Source organism: Halyomorpha halys, unplaced genomic scaffold (assembly GCF_000696795.3).
Source record: "Halyomorpha halys isolate HHAL.00 unplaced genomic scaffold, Hhal_1.1 Scaffold409.1, whole genome shotgun sequence".
NCBI lineage: Eukaryota > Metazoa > Arthropoda > Insecta > Hemiptera > Pentatomidae > Halyomorpha > Halyomorpha halys.
Genome location: NW_027115142.1, coordinates 929,453 through 939,363, shown reverse-complemented (window position 1 = coordinate 939,363; position 9,911 = coordinate 929,453). Strand labels below are relative to the sequence as shown.

Here is a 9,911-nt window from a genome sequence, read left to right as displayed (position 1 = left end):
GTTACCACTCAATTCTAACCATGGTAGGAGGGTAATGATTTTAATCCGTGGGGTATCATATATATAGTTTATAGTCCATTAGACAGGTCTAAACCGCAACGCAGTGTGTCCCAGATAACTTCAAAGAGTATGAGGAATCATTTAAGCAACACATGACCTTGTTTCATTTATAACCTAAATTTTCTTGTTTTTATATTATTTAAATCAACTATTATTATTCTATTGTACAATCTAAAAATTAAAAGTATAATGTAATATTTTAGATTTTAAAACAAATGAAGTAGTTTTCGAGAAACAATATTACTTATGTTTTTAAAAAATTATAATTTAATATTTAATAATTTTAGAGTGTTACCAATGATTAGTTTCTCTACATGCCTGTATCATACCATTACAATCTTACTTCAAATTTACTAGTTGTATTTTATGCACAGTTGCAAATGTCAATAAATAAATAAAAAAAAAACATTTAATAATTATTTAACGTATATAATATGTTTTATTTTTTTTAAACAATTAGTGAGATATAAAATATAGGGTTGTTTATTTATGAATAGTAAATTCCTGTTAGTCAATTCTTTCCTGGGTGTTTTATCATTATTTTACTAAACAGTTCAGCATAGAAGCCTTTCTCGTGCAACCACCTGACTTTACTTTATAATGGTTTCTTTCCACGATAACTTCATTTAGGTTGAAAGTATACTCAGGTTTAAACATTACATATTTAATGAAGTTTAAGTCAGTTCTGAATTTACATTTTGACATTTTGGTAAGAATGTGGTATTCTGACCAGAGGTTATAACATTTAAAAATGTATTCCATCATTTATCATTTAAAACAGACTATTTAGGTATTTTAATAACATTTAAATTTTATTAAACTGCTTTATGAATATTCACAGGTTAAAATATCTTCTCAATCGTTCAGTTTTCATATTTTTGTGATTTTTAAATTATTGGGTTTTATTTTTAACTTTGTATTATTTATAGGTTCTGATGATACATTTTATTTTTTTTTTTTACAAAATTTTTTGTAGTAATAACACAAATTTCAACGGCATACCTTAATTCTACCGTTAACTTTATTATGAGAGGTATTGAAGAAGACTATATAACAATGTTGAGGTGAGGAAGAATAGAAAGGACGAGCAGAGGTAATTTGGAAGAAAGGTAGTTGAGGATGGTACGCTTGCGCAGAGGTGAGTTTGGCTGTGGGAAGGCAGAAGGCTTCAGTTGCGTGTCTGTTCCGTTTTGTGTTGTACCATGTGAATCGCCTTTGTCTGCCGGCCTTTTTGTATTTTGGATTGCTCTTTGGAGGTATATTATATAAATATTCTATTATCATGAACTGATGCATTGATATTATATGATTTATTATGTTTTGTAGTTGATGTCACTTTTTAATTATAAATTAAACATTATACCGTAATTTTGTAGTGCATTCCTTTTTTTAAATAACATTGTTATTATATTTAATCAGTATATACCAAATAATATTTATTTCTTGAAAAATTATAGGTATAATTCAAATATTTTAGATTATCACATTTATTGTACATAAATACTTAAAAAGACATGCTATGAAATTTTTTATTTTATTATTTGTTTCAATTTTTATCCATTGATCAGTAAATTAGACAGTTATATCTGGAGGAATCGTTATTTATTATGATAAATACACTCGTGTGTCAGAAGGTAAAAAAAAAATTAATTTGTTTATTTTAATATGTTAGAAGTCAGTACGAACTAGTTATTTAACAAAAAAACTTTATATTAATTATTTTCACCATTTATTTCATTAGTATACATCCTCTATAAACTATTCCCCTAGTATTACTTTTATATTATTTTCATGTATTATGTCCTATTCATAAATCAATTATTAATTATGGCTCCTAGTAACTAACCACTGTCAAGGTGTCTTCTCTGGTGATAGCTCTCACACCCGTTATGTTGCCAAGGCAATTATAACAAAGTTTACAAAAACCTTTTCAATAAGAAATACCAATGAACAAATCATTGCGAAAAATATTTTGTTTTCGCAACCAATATGATATTTTACAACGAGTTTTATGATATTTTATTATTATTAAATTATTAATTATGTATGGAAGCTAATATTATGTATTTTCATCTTATTTTTGAAGTTGGACCTTTAAAATTGATTAATATATTAAATAAATATTAGTTTCCTATAGTTGTTTTTTTCTAGAAAAAAATAAAATAAATAAATTATAAAAAGTGTTAAAATATTTATATACTATATGATGCAAAATTGTACTATAGCCTAATCAATGAAATAGTTTGATATAATTATACTCAATGAATTCAATCAAAATTATATTTATAAATGATTAACACCTAATTATTCATACGAATACAGTGGGGTGATTCAAACATTTTGAAATAAATTTTGAAAAAAAGTTCACCCTTTACTGAACTTGTGAATTCATTAAAATTAATCCTTTGTACTCCTACATATGATACTGCAGTACAAGGCGTTTTTTAATACCTATTAATAACAAAGACATGATAAGTTCTAGTTGCGGAAAAGTGAATTGCAAAACAAAACATTTTCTTAGCACACTAACATATACTCATATAATTTGTAATTTGAAAATGATCCTTATAATCATCGTAAAAAATATGAAAAAAAGGCGTTTTTTCATTTTTACGTGTAATCCTATAGTTTTTCTAATTGTAGAATGGAGGTTTAGGTATTTAATCACTTGAAAGTATTTTTATTGCATTCTAACTGTATCTGACAATGACTTACGGTGTCCGTTCAATTCATACGTATATATAATATGTTCAAGGTCCTCTACTAAGGGTAAGATACATGTTCACTCCCCTGCAATTTTTTTTTTTAAGTTTGATTAGAATTTCACTGGGTCATAACAGTGACATTTGGCCCATCTTTTGAGGGTATTACTGATTTTCAAATCTTCTCCAGGTCACCTAACTTTAGAATTTCCAATAAAATGAATCATCAGTAACATGAATATTAAGACCCATCAAAATTACAAAACATTACGTGAGTAGAAGATAGTGTAGGGGGTGTTGTAAGTGGAGTAGTAATGAAAGTTTCAATTGCTCTTCTTTAATAGTAAGTTGTAATGTAAACAAATAGCTGAAACTTTTTATTTTTTATTTTCTCAACTGCTCCATTGACTTCAACTCCCCTCTCTCTTCTGATTATCTTCCACTCACATTGAATCTACGGTCAACACTAAACACATTAATATGATTTCACAGATCACAGATTATAAAGGTTATTGAAGAAGGACATATATACTGGATCACCGTATATATACTTATATTTATAAATTTAAAATAAATAACGTGTCTATTATTAGCATATTACTCTTGTTATTTATAAAGTTTTATTTTTAACTTTTAAGTCGTGCTTTGGCATAATTACTCAGCAGATATATCTTACTCAGATTACTTTATTTCATAGAAATTCTAATTATTTGTTACAAAATAAAATTCCAAAAATATAGTTTATCTCTTTTGCATTCAACGTTTAAAGTTAAAAACTCAAGGTTAATCTTCATTAATTCAGGTCAAGTAGTGTGTAGTATACCTATACAACAAAAGAATTGATCTCACTATTGTCATTAAAATCCTTTATAAAGCACATTTAGGTTTCCGTTATACATCTCCTACCACCTCATAAATATTACATTAATGACTGAACATGCAATTAAAAACTAACACTATATAATTACGCTATGGTAAAAATTAATAATCTTTACAGCTAGTAATGGTTTGCTAGTAACTGCTCAATATTAAACACAATCTAACAGAATTAAATTAAGCAAGAAAATAAATATACCTCTTATATACATTTCAAGTTTATTCATCGGCCTAAACAATCAACGTCATTATTAATTGATAATCTATAAATGAAATTATTTTGAATTAATTGATTAAGCCAATTATTCTACATTTAAATTATTTTAAATGAAACAGTTAAATAAAAATAATATCTACCTTTATTGATTTTATTATTAAACAGTACGTTCCCGAGAAAACCCGCAACCACAAGAAAATAGTAAATTGTTGCGTGTTTTCATTCGTGACTGCTGACATGAAAATCAGCAGTATTTCCTTCTATTTTTAAAAATTTCTTGGAAAACTTGTGATTACCTGTACAATAAATATTTCGACGTCAATCGTGATGTAACGATTCATCGTTGTTTTGCCTACGGTATTACCTTAGCTCATTCTGCACATTATTCCTATTGATAAATATATATTTATTAGAACTGTATTTATGTATATTTAAGTGTCTTATGCTCTGAACTGAAGGTCCTGAAAAATTGAACAAATTTGATGTTCATGGTAAAAATTATTTTATTAATGTTCGTATTTATATGCAGGATGGTGAAGACTCGATTGACAACACCATTTTTGGTTAAACTTTTCAAAACTCCGAAACAAAATTTCGTAGGACTTGATTAAGTTTCCCCTCGTACCTCTAGAATCCTCAAAGGAAAGTGGTATTTTCAGTGAATACTCTCAAAGAGAATCATATTCTAAGAAGATTTTTACACCGAAAAACGCCAAAAATGTTTTGCGGTTTTTAACGATTCTCGGCTTACAGTGCGGAATGACAAACAGGCTTCAAGAACAATATCGTTGGAGAATACGATTTCCAGTAAGAATCTGTTGTAATTATTGAGAATCAGTCATAATAAAAATTCATTATCACAGATACTTGAGTATCCTCCGTGGATATTTAATTTTGATGATAGATTCTTATAGAATATTGAATTCTTGAACTTTTTTTAAAAAAATTATTTGCGATGTTTGGTGTTCAACGCCTTCAGTTGGAAAAATCATTGATATAAAATCGTTTTAAAAATTAAGTTCTCTATGCCAACCGTTCATGGAAAATACTCTGTCCGTTGAAAATTCCCGAAAGTGCAGTAGATAAAAACTGGAAGAAGTTACGAAATCAACTTCACTCCAAAAAGAAACTTCATTCATAATTAGGACCTAGCAAGTTTTGAAGGTATCTATCGGGTCTTGAACATCTCCTATACAAGCTAATACCCTACATTTTGCTATTTACAAACCTTCTACTAACCGGCCTATGATGACTTGTATCTTAAGATATCATAGTGAACTTCAAGCATGCATTTTGAAAAAATTGATTTGATGATGTGTTTGTCATGCATGTACAGCCAACTTTAGACCATTCCCATTGCTATTAAAACGTACTATTTCTGCCTTAATATTTTAGATTAAGTTAAACAATTGGAACAGGTAACTCTTTGCGATTATAATAGTTAGATGTCCAATCTTAGCCTGATTGTCTCTTGTCCACCTTGTGTGCTTAGAATTCCTTGCAGCTCATTTACTTGATCTGGATCTTTTTTCTGATGAATAGTAGTGAAAGCTCTTCTTGGAATGCTGTCAAATGCTTTCTCTCAGCAAAAGGGTCAGTCACCTCCAAACATGCTATTTTATCATTCACTAATTTATTAATGTTTTGTGGTTCCTTACTTTCAGTAATATATCTTCTCTTTCCTCCTTCCTCTTTGGTAAGAATCACATCTTCATCAATCCTGATCTGTTGGTTAGAAGCTTGGAAGCGCCTTAAATCTCGCCACAGCCCTTTTACGTCAATCTGACGCTGAGCATCCCTTTATGTTCACCCTAAAATCGATACGACTTACCCATGAGCCTGTCCTTCTGGTTGTCTACCCACCTATACATACTTCAATTATGGATAAATAAACACATTATTGCATTCCTATTTCTTTTAGCCAGAATCAGAAGATGAAGATTAGTGATTTATCAGAATCGCATTAATGTCGTCGAATTCAAATTGGATACTTTCGAATATTCGCTTATTTTACTGGAATAGTCAATGATAATAATTAGATTAATTTGTAAGAGACAATTAGAATATGTTCCTAATTCTCAAAAATAGTAATATATTATAGGGTTTTTATCAGAACTCCGACCATACAGATTTTTCTTTACTATACAATATATGGTTGGCTTACTTCACAGTGGTGGATTTTTTTTTTAAATGAACAGTTTTAAGTAATAATTCTAAATTTGTTCTGTCAAAAAATTAATTGAATATTCGTAATTTTCCTAAAAGAGAGAACCTTTAATTTTATTTTTCAGTAAACTAGTGGAAATTTACTTAACACTACTATGAAATAAGCCCATATACTCAAAGCTATTAAAACGTATTTAGGTGAACTAAGAATGGAACACTAGTTATAAATAAAGGGGCTAGGTTATACTATTAAGCAACGTTCTAATGCTGTGAAAATAGTAGCTATGTAGTCCCAGAAGTAGACTATGAGTGATTATTTTGAAATTTATAAAAAATTTAATTTATTTCCTATTCCTTATTTTTATTGTTTTATTATTATATAAAGTTCATTCTAATTTCTCTCAAGAGAAAAAATGTAAAGAGTTTTTATTATAGTACCTAAATAAATTACATATGAGTTATTGTTTCAAGACACATACTTATAAAGTAACTTCTTTGAATTTTATGTGATAAATATTACCTGAAAATTAGACAATGTTTCATTTATTCATTAGAGAATATATTAATTAATTTAATATTAATTTAATTAATTTAATATATTGACTTGGCTGGTTTTAGAACTGAACGCCTCAATTGATCATGAAATATTTTGGAAAAGAATAATGCAAAATTTTACCTGTGATTTAACTTATTTGTGAAAGTTTTGAGGAAAATCCCTAAACAAATTTCATAATATATTAAAAAAACCAAAAAAAAACCTTAAAACTTCTTTTTCTGGAGAAATGTAGAAAAAACGATGAGCTCATAATATAACTTTCATAGATATAATTAGTTTTCTTTGTTTCAAAAGAGATATTTCTCTATTACTCAGGAAGACACTATGTTTCATATACAAGTAAGATTAAGTGAAAAATTACTATTGTTTACATCGGGACCTGCTCGTGCTGTACTGCAGGTGTCCCGAGTGTAATTTTATGATTAAAATTAATGTGTGGAAAAGGGGGGGGCGAAAATTGTGAGACTCCGCTAATTAGCAACATGGAAATATTTCTTTATTCATAAAGTTGATTCCCTGGAGGGGCAGTTATGGTTAATGTTTTAGTTAAGTAATCTTTATCTATAGTAATATGAAACAGAATATTGGGGTCTCATAAATTCTATTGGCTTATCTGAGTATGTGACGTCTTCGCCGCCGCAGTGACGTCTTCTAACCGCTTTCCTGTGCAAGTTGAGCGGTTGGTGAATATGGTGAACACCATGTATCCTCGCCTGGTGTCTGAAGAGACGTCTTGGCTCCTCCGTGGCTGGCCAGCGTGTCCTGGACCCTGGCGTGATGGTAGGGGTAGGCCAAGTCCTAGCTTGCATAGTGCATAGTCTTCGGGGTCTTCCGGTGTTCGCGGCAAGGGGGGGGGGGCATCAGAAAATGAGACCCCGACACCGACTTTATGTAAATCCAAAAAAAATAATGGAAAAATCGGATTACTTAAATCCGACAACTATTGTCATGACAACTATGGAAATATAAAAATATTTTATTTTATTCTTTAGTTAATCCTCAAATTCTTTCATATATATTAATCCACCGATTTAGAAAATTCCTTGCTAGAAAAATATCCAAGTTTAAAAAATATCAGTCAAATAGTGTTTTTGTTGCATTAAATCCAGTAGTGCAAAAGTTTCAGGAATGTGTTGGGAAAAGTTCCCTGTACAACGTCCGATAAGCTCACGTCAATTTCAGTTGTTGGTTGGTGAGGGGCGGGGGAGGGAAGTTTTTTTTGCGCTTTTCTCGTAAACAGTGCATCGTACAGAATATTGTATTTATTCCAAAATTTAAACTTATTAAATTCCCTCCAAAATATTACGATTACATTCACCTCTCTTTGTTAATATCTCCGATATATGACCACTATAAGATTATTTGTTTTAAATATTTGAAAAATTGTACTCGGTCAAAATCAACCTGACAAATTTTGTTAAAACTAACCGGTGCTGCCCACAGATCTCAGACTGATAGACCTGCGCCTACCAATCTGAGCTACGGACGGCCCACAGGATATATACTTATTTATATGTATATTATAGGAAGTATATTTATGTATATATTTATACTATGTATATAGTATATTCGTTTCAGCAAGAATTCTTCTCTATGGGGCACTTTAACTACTTCTAGTGAGCCTTTCACGTTAAATAAAATTTTATTATTCGAAAAACCTGATACGATAGTGTTTTTTTTTTTGGCTGGGTACATGGCATGTGGGGCACCATAGTATAACCTTACCCCACATTTTTTTTCTAAAATAAATGAATCCGCAAGCATGTAAATAAAAAAAATAAGGTGTTTAATTATCAGTAAATCCCATGCGTATTCTCCATTGTTGCTGACAGCGCTGTATGTTAGAAATAATTTTCTCACATTAAATTAAAATCTGTAAGAAACAGTAAATGAAATCACTACATTTCTTTTTTTAACTGTGTTAGTAATAATATAATTATTGTATTTTTCGATAACCTATTTCACGAAAAAAAAAACTGTTCTTGAGGAGGGAAAATGGAATTCATTTTTGGAATCAGCACCCTTCAAAGCACATAATTCAGCATAAATATCATGCTGCAAGCTTTAGTTATTTCGAAGACATTGTATATACATCCGTGTCCGTTTCATACTTCAGGTATCCCGACTGTATGTTGAATTTTTCGTTTATATTAGCGTGGAATAGGGGTGTTAAAATTTGTGAGACTTTCTGCTCATTGATAACACTTATATTTCTTTTAGTAGACCAAAATAAAATGCTTGAGGGGGCAAATTGTATTAGTGTGTTAGTTTAAGGCGAATTATTATAATCTAAGAACAAAATTTAGGGTGGTCTCGTTGACAAAGTAATATGGCTTATCTAGTGACATCTTCGCCGCCGCGGTTACGTCCTCTAGCTGCTTCCCTCGCTCAGGTTGTGCTGTGGGTGAAATGTTGAAAAGCATGTACTTTTCGTCCGGTGTTCGTAAAACGTTGCTTCTCCCTCAGAGGCTGGCCAGTATGTCCTGGACTCTGGGAGCGATAGTAGGGGCAGTCCAGGTTCTATCTTGCGTGCCACGATAGTCAATATCCGGTGGCATCGCAGTAACAGCATCTACGGGGTCTTCCGGTATCCGCAGACAGCAGGGGCATCAGAAAATGAGACCCCTGACCCTGACTTTATACAAATCAAAGAAAAGGCTGAAATTATCGGATTATGTAAATCCGACACACTGGAACCACATAATTATTTCCACTCCCCTAATTATTTTTATAAATATGAATTTTAGATAAATATTTAATTAATGATCTTATTTAATTACTGTACATCTTTCAAGGCGATTTTATCTCGTCCATTTCTTGATCTATTTGAAAACAAGTTAAGATCCCGCTTGGATTGGACCTTCATAGTTTCCCTTAAATGGGAATATGAAAAACCCTAATTGGTTGTTTATTTGGTTTACTTTGGTATTTGGTAAACTTGTTTATTGACAAATAATGCAATATTGGGCAATAAGTAATCATATTACACTGTGCTCATTCCAAAAACAATAAAAGTGCAGAAATTAATTAATTTAATTAAATTCATTATAAGAAAGTAAAATTGGAGTAAATACAAAATTATTCAGATATGGTTATGAAATCCATATAGTATGAGTTAGTCTACTGCTTAAATCTGTAATATAACTTTTTATAGTAAATTAGAATATTACCATAATATATTAATTTACTTTTGACTTAAAATTAGTATACACTACAATAATCAGACCAATTTGGACGTATGGAATTGAGCTCTGGGGCTCCACCAAACCATCAAATTCTTCCCGCATCCAATCGTTGCAATCCAAAATCCTACGTAAAATCCTTGATGCTCCTT

General features: G+C 30.3%; 1 protein-coding gene across 1 annotated transcript in view; it reads left to right on the top strand.

Annotated features, from left to right (window-relative positions):
- The first annotated feature begins 1,226 nt into the window (after nt 1–1,226).
- Nucleotides 1,227–9,911, top strand: part of wnd (wallenda) — a 102,805-nt gene continuing 94,120 nt past the window's right edge. Inside the window, exon 1 of the mRNA XM_014423179.3 lies at nt 1,227–1,316. The gene's annotated coding sequence lies outside the window, so the exon portion shown is untranslated. The remainder of the gene's footprint in view (nt 1,317–9,911) is intronic.